This window comes from Lipotes vexillifer, unplaced genomic scaffold, assembly GCF_000442215.2.
Source record: "Lipotes vexillifer unplaced genomic scaffold, Lipotes_vexillifer_v1.1 scaffold1008, whole genome shotgun sequence".
Lineage (NCBI taxonomy): Eukaryota > Metazoa > Chordata > Mammalia > Artiodactyla > Lipotidae > Lipotes > Lipotes vexillifer.
Genome location: NW_006772616.1, coordinates 1838697 through 1856527, shown reverse-complemented (window position 1 = coordinate 1856527; position 17831 = coordinate 1838697). Strand labels below are relative to the sequence as shown.

The window sequence follows — 17831 nt, the reverse complement described above, 5'->3', positions numbered from 1 at the left end:
CCCTAGTTTCTTTATGTGCACTGTTAGATAATATGGGATTTTTCTTGTTTCTTAAGGTAGGACTGTATTGCTATAAACTTCCCTCTTAGAACTACTTTTGCCGTATTCCATAGGTTTTGGATCATTGTGTTTTCATTGTCATTTTTCTCTAGGTATTTTTTGATTTCCTCTTTGATTTCTTCAGTGATCTCTTGGTTATTCAGTAATGTTTTGTTTAGCCTCCATGTATTTGTGTTTTTTTAATTTTTTTCCCCCTGTAATTGATTTGTAATCTCATAGCATTGTGGTCAGAAAAGATGCTTGATATGGTTTCAATTTTCTTGAATTTACTGAGCCTTGATTTGTGACCCAAGATATGATCTATCCTGGAGATTGATCCATGTTCACTTGAGAAGAAAATGTAATCTGTTGTTTTCAGATTGACCGGGGCACGAACCCGTGTCCCCTGCATCGGCAGGCGGACTCCCAACCACTGCGCCACCAGGGAAGACCTATTTTATTTTATTTTTTAAATATTTATTTATTTATTTGGCTGCACCAGGTCTTAGTTGTGGCAGGCGGGACCTTTCATTGCAGCATGTGGGATCCAGTTCCCTGACCAGGGATCGAACCTGGGCCCCCTGCATTGGGAGCACGGAGTCTTAACCACTGGACCACCAGGGAAGTCCTCTATTTTATTTTTCTGACGGAGGCAGATTTACAATTGTTTTCTCTATGACTTGTGCTCTTCATGTCTTGGAGAGAAAGTCCCGCTTATTGGTTGTGGTGGTGGCGGCACTGTGGTGATTTGCCTGGTTCCCTTGGCCCTTCTTCCCAGTTCTACATGCCCACCTCCCCACTTCTGTTTGCTTTGCTTCCAAAGCTTCCTCCTCACAACTTTCCTCAGAAAACTGAGCCGGGACTTTCTATCTCTCTGTGGACAACATGGAGCCAACATGGATCCAACTGTCTTGGGCGTATGACAGCTCAGCATCCTTGCCTCGAGGTAGGGCAAACTCTGAGGGACAGTTAATTCTCTAGAGCTCCTTAGGGATCAGGCTAAGGCTGGGACTTCACCTGATTCTAGTTTTACTTTTATCTTTCACTAAGGGAAGGTAACCACGTTAAGGAAGCAGCAACAGAGTTACTTTTTTTTTTTCTAACCGATAGCATAGGAAGAGAATTACTTTAAATATTTCTTAAGAATATTAACACTGTGGGGTGGAAGGAACAAAATAACAACCTATCATTTGAAGCTTCCTATGTACCCCTGTTTCATGAGGCAACTCATTAAAAGCCTCTGCAAGACTGAGAGAGAGGATGACCTGTCATTGGTAATGCAGGTAGAGCTTGAGGAAAAAGAAAAGGGAGAGTGTCAGGACAATGGATTTGTCTGAAAACGATGAATGGGAGAATTTAGTAAAATACCCAGTAATATGTTATGGAGACAGAGGAAAGATTATAACCCGCATATACTTTGCTACTGATCTATATATATATATATATCTCTACTTAAACTCAAAAGCCTTTTGACTTGCATCCAGAGCTGTATCTTACATAAGAAATAGAATAAGTCAGTGTATATGGTACATGTTGTTAAAATATAATAAAACATTCAAGCACACTCATTGTGGGGAGATGATGATCCTATAAAAAGCACCCAAGAACTGAAACCCACAAATGGAACAACAGATTCGTGTTTCTCATATCATATTCGCACTAGGGTAGAAGCATATTGAGCGGATGGGAAGCAAAATCGTGACATTTCTTAAGTTGTTAGTTTTCTGTTTCATACTTTGTTTCACTCTTGCTGACCCTCCTCCCTTTATGAAACAAAACTGAATAAATGTAAGTGGATTAAATGTTTACATGATATTATACCAAATTAGTATACCAAGATGATTCCATTGTAAGGAAATCAAATCAGTTTAAAAAAGTAAATGAGGAAAGTAAAGCACTGGACAGAAGAGTCCATGGAAGCGATTTCAAGAGAGAAGGGTCTTCATGTATCTACCCGAATTCCCCTTCTTGGGAGGGCGATTAAGACAGCCATGAAGGAGATAAAAGTTTTTCAGGGTTTGGTGCAAGGTTTACAATTGCTTTTTAATTAGAAGAGCCCATTTAATTACTTTTTTAATTAAGAATTTTTAGCAGTAGGGAGAATTTGCACACGTACAGGAAATGGATAATTATTTTAACATTTGGTGGCCTTTTATTAAATATTCTGAAAAATATAAACTCCGTAGATGCCAAATTTTGCAACATGATCTTCCTCAGTCTGTTACAATACAGAAGTAAGCAGCTGAGTGGAAAGAGAAGCAAGGTTTCTCTGCTCAGAAGAAAGATGGCTTTTATTTATCTGGCCTCCCATGCTCTTCCACTCTGCTATTTTAGAAAGATTATACTTGTAAAAGGTTTACTCATGGTACAATCTTAGACCAGACTTATTAATAGATGTCCTTTTTGAAAAAAGGATAAAAAATGAATAAACTAAAGAACAATAAAAACACAATGCAGTTAGGTTTAATACATGTTTATCTTGATCAAAAATTAATATCTTCTGTACTACTGATAAAAATTTCACCAGCTATGTTTCTGCATAGAAACTCAGTGGTTATTTTGATTTTTTCTAAGAGAGGATAAAAATACATACCAAAAATACACAGGAAACCCAATATAAAGCCTTATCATTGGAAAGAAAAGCAGGATTCTGCATTCACATAGAGTCAAACCCAGGAACATGAAACCCTGGAGGCTGTAGGCATCGAATATAAACATACTGGCTGCTGACTTTGGAAGCTCTGGTTGGTCTAATGGTGTCTCTTACTAAGTGTGTGTGCTTGGGCCAGAATTTTGATGTCTCTGAGCCTTGTCTGCAGAATGAGGATGTTACAGTGCACTTTAAACCACTGAAAGGGTTTAAAGAAGTGATACGTGTGAAGCACTTGGTAGCATCTGGGGCCGTATACACTTAATATAGGTTAGCTATCGTTAATGGTACAACTTCAGAAAGCCCTTTTCTTGGCAGCTATCTGTCTCCCTACCATCAAAATAAGACGGCCGAACAAAATTCATGATTCCCAAAGAACAGGCCTGCAAAGCACTGGTATTAAAATCAAGACAGTGTAACATGTTACAGGACATAATACTGAATGAACTTGAATCTCAATCTGGAAAGGATGCACTCATGGCAAACCTCATCCAAATCTCATTAAGTCAAACAGCGCATCTTTGTTTAGTCTTACGATGACTTAACAACTCCTTGTAATTTGAGAGGAAAAACAAGCCTCAATCCTTTGACAGGCAGTGATAAGACTTTGGTACCATGCTTTATTTTTTTATCATATTTATTTTTAACCTATTTATTTTTGACCTATTTATGACAACTGATACCACTTTTATATTGACAATAATACTATAACATTTTCTTTTTAATAGCTTTATCTGAATAGTAATTGTTGAGACAGGCGGCCTTGTGAATACAGTCTTTCGACCCCAACTCAGACACAGAAGAATGGGGCTTGGGCGTGGAACAATTCCTTACCGAGAGATAGAGTCCTCACAGCCTGTGCTGGGCTTGTTACCTTGTGTGGGAATATCTTTCCCTGTTTCAGACTCAGTGTGTGCTCTTTTGTTCTGCTTAAGTGTGTACATCATTTGGTGCCTGGCCAACCTCACTACTCTGTCTCCTTCAGGGAAGGGACAGGGTCCTTTATCCAATGGCACAAAAGGGGTATGTGCAGGCCAACTGCCCTGTGTCAGCTGCTAGGAGGGTCTTCTTGGCCATGAGGGATCAATGCCCATGACTGAAACAGATCTTCCTATGCCTCTTCTCTACATGAGTCAAGCACTGGTTCATCCAGGGCTCAGCTGTGTGGTGTTTTCCTTACTGACTCTGATACCCAGGTGCAGTGGGCCAAAGTGCTCAGACTTCTACTATTGGTGGTAGGTGATAGATTTTATTTGCTTCCCTCCAGCCCCCAAATCATGACTGATTTAAAGAAAAATAAAGATAGTACAGGCAGTGTGCAAATATAGCAAAAATCTTAATATTGGCTTGCCAGAGACTAAAGTTTGGAAAATGCTGGATTGAGCTAATATATTATATTTCTATGGGGAAGAACTAATTCTCTCTGGTGACTGTCTCAGCAAGACTGGCTTTAGGGTCAAGTGGATTCTGATGGCTTTACTTTACCAGTCCGGAGCTTGGTTGGGGGTGTTTCTTTGTAGGGATCAGACAGGTAGAGAGCAACTTGGGGATCTTAAAGAGACAAGGCAACTCTACTTACAGGTGCTTAAAAAAAGCAAATCAAAGCAATACACACACACACGTACACGTGCCCACACAGAGATGAACACAATCAGATCACTCCACTCCAAATACCACCAAGGAAAGGTGGTAAGACACCTCACCCTCCCAATTTATTGGCTTTTCTTGTGGTTAAATATACACAGAATTTACCATCTTGGCCATTTTTAAGTGGACAGTTCAGTGGCATTAAGTAATTTACAATGTCATCCAACTACCACCACTGTTCACCTCTAGAACTTTTCATCATCCCAAAGAGAAACTCTGTACCCATTAAACAATAACTTCCCATGGCCCCTCCCTCTAGCACCTGATAACTTCTGCTTTCTGTCCCTATGAATTTGCCTGTTTTAGGTACATCATAAAAGCGGAAGAATATATTATGTGTTCTTCTCTGTCTGGCTTATTCTACTTCATGTGTTTCCAAAGTTCATCCATGTTGTAGCATATATTAGAATTTCATTTCTTTTTATGGCCCAATATTATTCCATTGTACCTAAAGATATTCCACATTTTATTGATCCATTCCTATGTGGATGGACACTTGGGTTGTTTCTACCTTTTGCCTACTGTAAATAATGCTAATGAACATTGCCCTTTCTATTTAATACTCAGATAAAATGTTCTTTCCTTTTTATTTTAAAGACTGCCCTTGAGGACTGTATTAGTTTCCTCTTGCTGCTTTAACAAATTACCACAAATGTACTTGCTTAACATAGCACAAATTTATTATCTTAACAGTTCTGGAGACCAAAATCAATCTTACTAGGCTTAAAGTCAAGTATTAGCAGGGCTGGTTCTTTCTGGAGGCTCTAGGAGAGGATCTATTTCCTTGCCTTTTTCAGCTTCCAGAGGCTGCCGGCATTCCCTGGCCACTTGCCCCTTCCCCATTCTTCTAAGCGCATCACTCCAGTCTCTGATCCTGCTGCCTCTCTCTTATAAGGCCCCTTATAATTACACTGGGCAGACAGGATAATCCAGAATAATCTCACGAGCTCAGTGACCTTAATTTAATCACATCTGCAAAATCCCTTTTACCATGTAAGGCAACATACCCAAAGGTTCCGAGGATTAGAAGGTGGACACCTTTGTGCAGTCATTTTTCAGCCTCTATCTACCACAATGGTTTTCACCACTAGCAAAATGGTAGGAGGGACCTAGAAGGGGCGGTGATACTTTCCCATTACTTACTTTGGATGAGCCTGGGGTACCGATTCCCCTAGGGATGGCCCCCTAAGTGATTTCAGAATGTGAAGCAGAGAACAGTCACACTTGAGCAGTCACAACTGGAATGCCAACTCAAGGGTAATTTGCTTAGGCCACGGAATGGATGGGAAGCAAAGAGAATAGATCAAATATTTCTTCACTGCTTACTAGGTGCCTGACATGTGCTATTTCATTAATCCACACCACATGGCCCCAAGATCGCATAGCAAGTACAGAGTGAAGCTGGAGATTCAAATACACGATATCTGACTCTGCCGAGCTTTTCTGTAGCTCCATTATGACTGGGTTTATATGACTTTAACTGGTAACAGGAAGAGGTTATAGGTTCCATTCACTAGAGCTCCCCAGTGTGGCTCAGCACAGGCACAGCCAGGGATCGGCAGTGTCTTTACCGGGTTGAGGCTTTCAACTGACCGTTACGTCCACAATCTCTTATGCACAACTGCGAAATGCACTGCTCTGAAAACTAAAATACTATCTTCTTGCCTCTGTTGGAAGCAAAAATGTCACCAAACCTCAGCTAACATAAGGGACTCAAAGATTTCACTTATCCCACTTGGTATGAATATTCTTTCATTTTGCTGAGGAAGTGTTAGCATGTTTGATTATGGTGTGCTGCTCAGAACCCCAGATTCTGAGGTGTTTGTTACATAAGGTGTGGTATATGCATCTTTGTACCTTGCAGAGATCCAACCAATTCTGAATTCTGAAATATATTTAACCCAAAGGCTTTTGGGTAAAGGACCGCGAACTCGTATTTCCCACTAACATTTCATAGTCAACTCAGGCACACAATGTGACTGCATCAGGTAAACTCTTTCAGCTGCAAGTACGAGACACCCAACCCAAATTACTTTAAGCCTAACAACAACAGAAACAGCAACAAAAATGAAGGAACTTGATTTGCTCTCATAACAAATGTACACTTCTCATATGCTGGGTCCTGGGGGCCCAAATGATTTTTTTTTTTTTGGCATTCCCCCGTTAAGCCTGTTGACTTTATTTGTGAGGATATTCTTGCACCACATGGTGGGAATGGTAGCAACCCCAAGTTCACATCCTCATGGCTTATGATCCAAAAGGAGAACATTCCTCCCCTCCAATGTCAAGTATCAAATTTCAGGGAGTATCTGATGGATCTTCTTACATGCTTATCCCTAAACCAATCAAGCTAGACTGACATGGTTCTCTAGCCAGCATGGGTTGCAGGTGCCACCTCGCTACTGTGGCAGAAGGAAGAGGCATGTGTTTTACCCTATCACCAGGATTTCAGGGAATGGGGAAAATCTATAACCTAATTTTTAAAAGTGAGGTGGTTTTATAAGCAGAGGGAGAGGAGATTCTGGGCAGGCAAAATAAATAAACAAACAATACTACTTTCTCTATTTCACCATATACTGTTACTAAAGGTTTACTTGATACCAAATATGGGATTTCTAAAGCAAACTACTCTATTCTTAAAAATAATTCGTTCAACAAGTAGGTAGTTTGTATTTTTCTCTCAACTCACAATGATCAACTGTATTAGAAAACTTTCTTACTTTTCTAAGCTAGGGGCCTGGCAACCATATTTGTATTAAGTACTCTTAAATATCTGATCCAAGATGAACCAATTACATTCTTTCTGTTAGATTTAGGAAGGGGAGCGAGAGGCAACTGAGCATCTAAGCTAGCTTCTTGAATGAGAATGTATTCTCAAGAGCCATGGGAGAGTCTTTCTTCCTTCATATGCACACAGAAGTTGAGAAAGCTGATGTGCAGAGAGAAAAGAGTCAAGCAGTAGAGAATAGAAAAGACAAGAAAAAGAATGCTTCCTGGGTTCTTGTTGAATACTCAGCTCCTTACTGTGCTCCCTTTCAGAACCTCAGTCTTTCCTGCCCTTGGAATTCAAGAAGACACCCTGCATTTGTAAAATAATCCCACTTCTTGCTTAAGCTAATGTAGCTTGTATGGGTTCCTGTTCCTTGTAATTAAATAATCTGAATTAAGCTGATTTATTTCAGTTTCTTAGATCTGAAATATTCTGGAAATAAAAATGATAGAGGTACTATATATATCCCCAAATAAGTCAACTCCTAATCACAAGTATCCATTTGCATAACATGAGGACATTGCTTTAATTACTGTCTAATTCAGTATAAAGTAATTGGGAGTTCACCATTACACAAGACAGATTCCTTCTTATTTTGAGCAATTATTTTAGGGAAAAACAAATCTTATCTTCTAGTCAGACATATACTAACTAGAGGATGATTTGATGCTATCTAACTAGACTGATGATAAATAACTAGAGGGTGATTTGACCACTGTTAAGGTGATCACATTTTCCTTCTAAGATGACATCACAATTTATCGGACTAACGGAACATTCAGAAGGTAATGACACATTTTGCTGCTCAGTACACTGTATACAGCATCTCTGGCCCAGGGTGTATGTGATCTTCCTGGCCAAACCTTGAAGCTGGTAGAAAAGCTCAATACAATAATGAGAGAGAAAAGCTGTCCTTAAGGTAATAAAGCCCCACAGGGCAAATTTATTACCAACCCACCCATATAGCTGCAGAACAAGGAGAAAAATCAAGTTTAAAATGAAACGAGGAGCTTACAGAGAGCTTTTCATTCATGTGACATGATTTTGTGATACATTGCTTCAATGCTTTCCAAACCCTGGCAAATGGATTGATATGATCACAGATTTTGTTTTGTGGCTTATTTACTCCCTAAAATTAAATTATGAAATGGGAAGGGTGTTAACTCTTTTCGACCACTAGAAAACCATTTAGAGCACTGCACCGGGGAAAGTACTAGGGATAATGACTTGAGGGAGGATTTCTAAGCCTCTTTACACACCTGAGGACCTCACTAGAATACAAAAATCACAAAGACAAGGGATTAGGAAACAAACACCCCAGTAAAGAACCGTTAACACTTGCATGTATGAGGATTATGCTAAAATTCTTGTACCACTGAGCACACACAGTAACTGAAAACGCAGTGTAGGACAGCGGATCTCAGCATGTGGTCCTCAGGCCAGCAGCAGGCACATCACCAGAGAACTTGTTAGAAATGCAGATTCTCAGGCCACACCCAGGCTTAACTGAACTGATAATTCTGAATTACGTTTTAACAAGCCCTCTGGCTGATTCTGATGTGCATCAAAGTATCAGACTCATTTGAACAGAGGTGAAGACGAAGGGCTTTGTAGTTGGGCAGATGTGGGTTCAAATCGGCTCTTCTTACTGGTTGGTTTATTTTGGACATTTATATCATCTTTCAGAACTTACATTTCCTTATCTGTGAAATGTGACAAAAAGATTCCTATTTCACGCTAATGTAAGAATTAAATTGTATTGCTTATGATAGGGCTTGTCAAAGTGCCTGATCCATTCAATTAATGGTACCATGCGATTAGCTCCATTTTACAGAAGTTGTATATGGTAAATCTAGGCGATAAGCCTAGGTCAGCTGAGCCCATGAACCCTGGTTCTCAGCTACAACACCGACTGCTTCTCGTATTGCTAAAATACTGTTTCCTCCTCCAACTCCATAAGCATCATCTTAATGGATTTTTTTATTCTCTCCAATTACACAAGAAGCAATGTCTAATGTAGGAGAAGATAGAAAAACACAAAATATGGACTCCCAGAAAAGGTCATTATAATTTTGACTCAGAGATAACCACTACAAATTTCAGGATATGGACTACAAACCAATTTTTTTTTGTTATCAAATATCTTAAAGGCTGTTTCATTCCACTCAAAATGTTAATCATTAATAGCCCCTCTGTCATCTTGATAAATGCACCTACGATTTTGAAAGCAATTTGTGCTATACGAAACATGTTAGCATATATGCCATCAACAAAAAGTAGTATATTTTCAAAGTTTTGAGTGTAATTAGAATGGGCATTAGAGCTGTCATCCTAATATCCACTGTCTCTTCCTCCATTATGTTGCTGCCCAGTGATTTGAATGCTGCCAACACCAGGCCCAACACTAGGAATGAACCCTAATTTGTTTAAACCAATAAAAATTATCACATTTCTCTAGTCACATGATTAGCTTAGAAACGTGCACTAATCAAAGCTTTTCTATTTCCTTTGAATTAGAAGTATACTACCTCAGGGGCTTCCCTGGGGGCTCAGTGGTTGTGAATCCACCTGCCAATGCAGAGGACACAGGTTTAAGCCCTGGTCCGGGAGGATCCCACATGCCACGGAGCACCTAAGCCCGTGTGCCACAATTACTGAGCCTGCGCTCTAGAGCCTTCAAGCCACAGCTACTGAGACTGCGCTCTAGAGCCTTCAAGCCACAGCTACTGAGCCTGCACTCTAGAGCCCACAAGCCACAACTACTGAGCACGTGCGCCTAGAGCCTGTGATCCGCAGCAAGAGAAGTCACCACAGTGAGAAGCCCGCGCACCGCAATGAAGAGTAGCCCCCGCTCGCCACAATTAGAGAAAAGCCCGTGTGCAGCAATGAAGACCCAACGCAGCCAAAAACAATAAATAAATAAGATAAATTGATTTAAAAAAAAAAAGTATACTAATTCAAAGCTGGCTCAGGAATGAACATATGATTCGAGTTGGCCCAGTCAGAGGGAAGCTATGGACTTCTCCTTGAGAGCAAAAAGACTTCCCTCTAGACATAAAGGAACAAAGATGTGACCAGGAGGCACTGACGGTCATCGTGGGACTAGGAGAAGAATCAGACTTAGATGAAAACTGACTAAACAGATGGGAAGATGAATCTCACAGAATCCCTGGATCAATTCAGTCCCGAAGCCTATGACGCCACTAATTAGTTTACTCATAGTTTAATTCAATTTGATCTCTGGTTTCTATTATTTGTAACCTAAAGTATCCTAACTTATATAGTAAGTGTAGAAATATGGAATCTAGAATTTGAGAAGGCCCTGAGAGTTTATGTAGTCCAAGTTTCTTCTCCCAGGGCCCCCCTGATTTTACACCCACAGAGCACTCCTCTCCCTTTAACTGGAGTAATTTAATTCTCCTATAAGCTTTAGCTCCATAACAAGCTCTGGGACCAGGCTTATCTACATACTGATGAGATATAAGACTTAAAACCTTTTTCTGTTTCTGGTCATGACAGAGTAACTGTACTGGACCACCACCCCTCCCTCTGTATACAACTATGAAATGGGACAAAATGTATGTAATAACTGTTTTAAGATGTTGGAAAAAAGGCAGCACAGAACTAAACTATGATCTCTGAGAGAAGGTAAGCAAACAAGGTGAGACCCGTAGTCATCCCTACTGCATAAAGACACTTGAAGACTGTGGTGCAGGGTGAGGAAACCCATACAGAGCAGGGCAATTCTGCTGGACTGAGGAGACAGAGAACTGAGCTTGGGGCTCTGAGATGACTGGAATATATGGGTTCCTGACAAAAGAGTTGGGCAAAGCACAAGCTCTTAAAAAATCTGTGTAGGGATCTCCTTGAGCCACTGGCCAAATACTAAACATCTACATAATAAAACAGCATTCACAACGTCCACCGTAAAGTAAATAATTAATAGACACAGGAATGGATAGGAAAATGTTACTCATAATGAGGAGAAAAATAATTAAACTGAAAACTGAGAAATTACAGAAATGATGGAATTGTCCAGAAAAGGATTTTAAAAGAGCAATTATGAATATTTCGAGGATTTAAAAGAAATTATGCAAGATCCTTTTTGACCCACCTCCTAGAGAAATGGAAATAAAAACAAAAATAAACAAATGGGACCTAATGAAACTTCAAAGCTTTTGCACAGCAAAAGAAACCATAAACAAGACCAAAAGACAACCCTCAGAATGGGAGAAAATATTTGCAAATGAAGCAATTGACAAAGGATTAATCTCCAAAATTTATAAGCAGCTCATGCAGCTCAATAACAAAAAAACAAACAACCCAATCCAAAAATGGGCAGAAGACCTAAATAGACATTTCTGCAAAGAAGATATACAGATTGCCAACAAACACATGAAAGAATGCTCAACATCTTTAATCATTAGAGAAATGCAAATCAAAACTACAATGAGATATCATCTCACACTAGTCAGAATGGCCATCATCAAAAAATCTAGAAACAATAAATGCTGGAGAGGGTGTGGAGAAAAGGGAACACTCCTGCACTGCTGGTGGGAATGTGAATTGGTACAGCCACTATGGAGAACAGTATGGAGGTTCCTTAAAAAACTACAAATAGAACTACCATATGACCCAGCAATCCCACTACTGGGCATATACACTGAGAAAACCATAATTCAAAAAGAGTCATGTACCACAATGTTCACTGCAGCTCTATTTACAATAGCCCGGAGATGCAAACAATCTAAGTGTTCATCATCGGATTGAATGGATAAAGAAGATGTGGCACATATATACAATGGAATATTACTCAGCCATAAAAAGAAATGAAATTGAGCTATTTGTAATGAGGTGGATAGACCTAGAGTCTGTCATACAGAGTGAAGTAAGTCAGAAAGAGAAAGACAAATACCGTATGCTAACACATACATATGGAATTTAAGAAAAAAAAAATGTCATGAAGAACCTAGGGGTAAGACGGGAATGAAGACACAGACCTACTAGAGAATGGACTTGAGGATATGGGGAGGGGGAAGGGTAAGCTGTGACGGGGCGAGAGAGAGGCATGGACATATATACACTACCAAACGTAAGGTAGATAGCTAGTGGGAAGCAGCCGCATAGCACAGGGAGATCAGCTCGGTGCTTTGTGACCGCCTGGAGGGGGGGGACAGGGAGGGGGGGAGGGAGGGAAACGCAAGAGGGAAGAGATATGGGAACATATGTATATGTATAACTGATTCACTTTGTTATAAAGCAGAAACTACCACACCATTGTAAAGCAATTATACTCCAATAAAGAGTGTAAAAAAAAATTATGAACATAATGAGTGGACAATAAAGACTCTCAGTGGACAAACAGAAACTATGAAAAGAACCAAACAGGACTTTTGGAAATGAAATTACAATATCTGAAATAAAAGATTAACTGACAAGCATAACAGCAGATTGGATACTAGAGAAGAAAAGATCAAAGGATGTGAAGACACAGTAATAGAAGCAATATAAACTGAAGCACATGGCAGGCAAAAAGAAGCAAAACAAAACTAAACACCACACCAGAGCCTAAGGGAACTGTGGAACAATATCCAGTTGACTAACATACACATAATTGGAGTCCCAGAAAGTGGTCGGGGCAGAAATTTTTTTAGAAGAAATAATGGCCCCAACTTTCCAAATCTGATGAAGAATATCAGCTCACATCTTCAAAACATTCAGTAAATACAAGCAGGAGAAAAAAGAAAACCACACCTCAGCACGTAATAATCAAATTACTGAAATCGAACAGTAAAGAAAAAAATCTTAAGAGATGTCACAGGAAAAAAAATATCTATAGGAGAACAACGATAAGAATCTCTGTCGACTTCTTATTGGAAACAATGCAAACCAGATGGCTAGGAAACAAATTTCCATTAAAATAACTGCAAGTCAACTTCTCTTAATGGTGGAAAAGTGAAATGTTTATGTTCACCCTTTCAGGTAAAAACTAAAATATATTATATTTAAAAAACTACTTAAAGGCACTAAAAACATCTAAGAGCAGAGAGAAACCAGAGGAGAGTTTAATCTCAAGTATTGCAACTGTAAGAGATAAGAATTTGAATTTGAGAGTCTCCAGTTTAATAACATTGCTTAACTCTCATGGCTATGGCTGAGAACAAGGCAGGGGGGAAAAACTGTAGCATACTGGCTAAAGGTATCAGAGATCAGACTACAGGTGTAGGAAAGAAGCTGGGAATCTAAAGGGAAAATATGAGAATTGTGAGAACCTAAGAAAATATGAGACCCACTCCCCAAAACAGAGCATAAACAAACCAAATCACTTGTAGCTAAACTAGGGGGAAGTGTGAGGGTGGGAGATGCTTAAGAAAGCAGGCAGAGACCACAGAGAAATACAGTCTTAAAAGACAGAAATACATGAAACCTGATCTGGGAGTCTGATACTTAACTGGCTGTGTGCTATAACCCTTTGAAACCCTAGTGACAGAAAGGTGAAACGCATGGGCTTGAGATGTTGGACTACAGTCTGAAGCTGACTGAGTAGCTGGGAATTAGGGACTGATTCCTCGAATCAGACTACAAAGAGAGCAATCCTTATTTCTAAGGATTTCACCTCCTTGGTTTTAGTCACATTTTGCAGGTACTGGGAACAGATTTTTTAAAAGCAACAAGGAAGTCATAAAATGGATATCAGCAATTGCATATTTACTAAGAGTCAATGTGGACACTTTTAATCCAGACAAGTTTACTGTCTCCTTCAACAACAAAAAAACCAATTTTCAATAATCTTCAAAAGAAGATGCCAGTTGCTATTGTATTGTAAACAATGTAAACATTGCAAACAATGTTCAGTTTTCAACCAAAATTTACCAGATGAGAAAACAAACAAGAAAGTGTAGTCCATACTCAGGAGAAAAAAAGCAGTTGAAAAAAATACTGACTCTGAATAGGCCCAAATGTTGAATTTACTAGAGAATACTTCAAATCAGCTATTATAATTATCTTGCAAGAATGGAAACACTTTTAATGATTAAAGAAAAATATGACGTTAGTGAATGAACAGAGAGGGAATCTAAATAGAAACAAGGAATCAATAAAATAAATAGAAATTCTAAAGTGGAAAAGCACAATAAATGCAATAAAAATTTGTAAGGTGATCTCAACAGCAGCAGAAGAAATATTATATAAACTTAAGACAGAGCAATAGAAATTATTAAGTTTGAAGAAAGGAAGAAAAAAGGATACAGAAAAAAAACAGAACCTTAGATATATATATAGGACTGTATAATGTGGTCTTACATATATTATATATGATGTATATGTGTGCATGTATCTGTGTGTATATATATCTCCATATTATGTAGTCCCACACATATATATATAATTAATATTATATATGGATATTATATATAGTATAATGACTTCCTTGTTCCTATTTTTAGTCTGTTCCCCTATGCCTGCAGAATGTGGCTACAATCAAGGAGCTGGCCAGGGACGAGGACTGCTGTCTATGTAGTTTCCTGCCCCTAAGCATTGCCTGCCCCAATTATATATATTATACATATAATTGTATGTATTGGGAGCTCAGTAAACTTACCATTTAAAAAAAAATTTTTATTTATTTATTTATTTATTTTTGGCTGTGTTGGGTCCTCATTTCTGTGTGAGGGCTTTCTCTAGTTGCGGCGAGCGGGGGTCACTCTTCATCATGGTGTGCGGGCCTCTCACTGTCGCGGCCTCTCTTGCTGCGGAGCACAGGCTCCAGACGCGCAGGCTCAGTAGTTGTGGCTCACGGGCTTAGATGCTCCGCGGCATGTGGGATCTCCCCAGACCAGGGCCCAAACCCGTGTCCCTGCATTGGCAGGCAGATTCTCAACCACTGCGCCACCAGGGAAGCCCAGTAAGCTTACCATTTTATTGCTAGCACCATAAATCAACACAGACTGTTTATTGGAAAATGTTAGGAAATTTAGCTCAGGTACATGGAGCAAAATACAGCTAGATCCCTTTGTAATACTATATGAAAATGTGGACTCCACATGGATGAAAGATGTAAGTGTGAAAGGTAAACATGTAAAGTAAGTAGAAATCCACGTAGGAGAACAATTTTAGGACCGAAATTAGGGAAGGATTTCTAAAATAGGTGCCCCCAAAGTGTAAGCCATAAGTACAAAAATCACAAATTTGATTATAACAAAATCTAAACATCTGTTCAAATGCAAGATGTAATGGGCAAAGCTAATAGAGAGGTGGAAGATAGGAAAAATATGTCTTCAATGTCCAAAACTGAGAGGAGACTCATACTGAGATATACAAGTAGAATTTCTGCAAATCAAGAAATAGAAATACCAATGAAAAGATAGGTAAAGGATATGAACAGGCACTACAGAAAATTAAAAACTCGAAATGTTGGCAAACATATATCAAGATACCCATATTCAAATACTGACAAGAATTAGCTAAATAATGAAATTACTGGCAGCAGTCTGGGAATATAGGACACTTCCCAGACACTTCTCTTAGAGTGTAAACAGGAGGAACCTTTCTTGGGGGGCATTCTGGAGTTGTTAGTTAAGTATATTTATACTCTGTAAGGAGACAACTGCACTTCCAGGTATATGTATACCAGAGAGAGTCTCAACGCAGGTTGATAAGGGAACATGTATGAGGATGTGCCTCTTAGTTTTATGGTAGTGAAGAGTTGGAAGCAATCTACTTGTTCATTGCTCGATTAAAGGATATAAAATTTACAACGGGTTAACGCTTTGGAGTACTGTGCAACCATCAAGAGCAAACAGCCAGAGGCACAAACAAACTGTCAAATATTAATAAAACGGTGTGGAGTAAAAAGAAAGCCTAAGGGACTTCCCTGGTGGCCCAGCGGGTAAGACTCTGCGCTCCCAATGCAGGGGGCCTGGGTTCGATCCCTGGTCGGGGAACTAGGTCCCACATGCATGCTGCAACTAAGAAGCCTGCATGCCGCAACTAAGAGTCCTCAGGCTGCAACTAAAACGATACCGTGTGCTGCAAGGAAGATCCCGCGTGCTGCAAGGAAGATCCCTCATGCCATAACTAAGACCTGGCTCAGTCAAAATAAATAAATAAAATAATATTTTTAAAAATTCATTTTAAAAGAAGCCTGAAGAAGTTATGTAACGTGGTACTGTATGCATAAGAATACATGTAAAGGGAATGAACAACAATGCATGCTTTAAGAGAGCACATACTAATACAAAAGAGGTATCAAATGGATTAGAATGATTATCTGTGGTGGAGAGAAGGATGGGAGTGAGTCCTTTGAATAAAAGGGAATGCAAATATAAATGAAGAAAAAGGAGACTCACACAGTCCCGAGATGGCAGGGTGTGATCATCCAGGAAATGTGATAAATACAACCCTCTGCACCTTTGGTCCAGCCTACCCGTATTCCCCTCACCTCCTGAGCAGAAATACAAATCATATTTTGTTAATTATAACTGTCTAATGACTTCCCGTGATTCTTCAAACCAAACCCAGACACTAACCTGGACTACAAAGCTCACTTTCTGTACCTCAAAGCCTGGAACAGTGAATGGAATTATAGAAAGCACTCTATAAGTATTTGTTGTATACAAATAATGACGGAACCACAATGATCATTGGGTTTTTACTGTATTTATTTGTCTGATTTCACAAGCTAATTTGTAAGACCAGGAAAAGCTAAGAGCTACTCGCTTGCCTTTTCAGGTCCCCAGAAAGTAGAACTGAACTGCTCAAGTGAATGTTCAAGCCAAGTCAGTGAATGGCTTTTTCAGCAATGCAGTGATGTAAGTAAAATTATGCAGGACCACAGCAGGTTCAGGGAAATAAAGTCTCAAACTTGAAAATATTGATTAATGTTCAAAAATGTCACAAAATGATAATCCCAATCACTCTTATCTATTCATTTAAAGGAGTTTTCAAAAGCATCTCTCCTTGGCAACACTTGATGCCCTCTGGTCCGTTAAAGCTTGAGAAGCACTTTGAATTACCAAATATGGTGGGAAGTTAGGATATATACTTTCCTTAAAAATATTCTATAATTCTTACTTTTCTACCGGTTAAGTCTGGCTTTCCACCAGTTGGTCTAAATTAGATTTTACTGTATTTGGCCGATCTTTAGTATTATATAAATCACTCTCTTATTAACATCCTCTCACCATTAATTAGTTAAGGGACCCTAGCCACTGCACACATGTAACTCCCACTACCTTCATGAGGATTAAACATTCATACCTTAGGGCAAAATTGGCATTTAACAAGAGAAATTGTTTCATGTGAATTAACCTTGAGGAAGGGAGATAAATAATCCCGAAGGTACATGCAGGTTCCCGAGTGCCCTCACTGGGGATTCCATAATCTTAAAGAATGGCCCAAATAGCAGTGGCATACTGAGCAATTTAAATTACCTTGACTGGTGTACAGTCTGTGCTATTTATGTTAAACTTTTCAAGCGCCAAATATTTAAAGAATACCTCGTTACAGGGTACACAGTTTGGTGGAACCCATATTGTTACTATGAGGGCAAAGCATATTCACACGAGACAGAAACTACTTAATTTCATGCATTTTAAATTATTCCAATCATATGTTGATGTTTTGGTTAATACCGAAGAAACCCCAGAGCTTCTTTCTTGTAAAAAAAAAAAAAAAAAAAAAAAAAAAAAAAATATTCACAGATTTTTTTTTTTAAAAAAAAAAAAA

At 39.0% G+C, this 17831-nt stretch overlaps 1 non-coding gene across 1 annotated transcript; it reads right to left on the bottom strand.

Moving 5' to 3' along the window:
- Window positions 1-590: 590 nt before the first annotated feature.
- Window positions 591-663, bottom strand: TRNAW-CCA (transfer RNA tryptophan (anticodon CCA)). The gene has a single exon. It is a non-coding gene; the product is annotated as a tRNA-Trp (tRNA).
- Window positions 664-17831: the final 17168 nt, after the last annotated feature.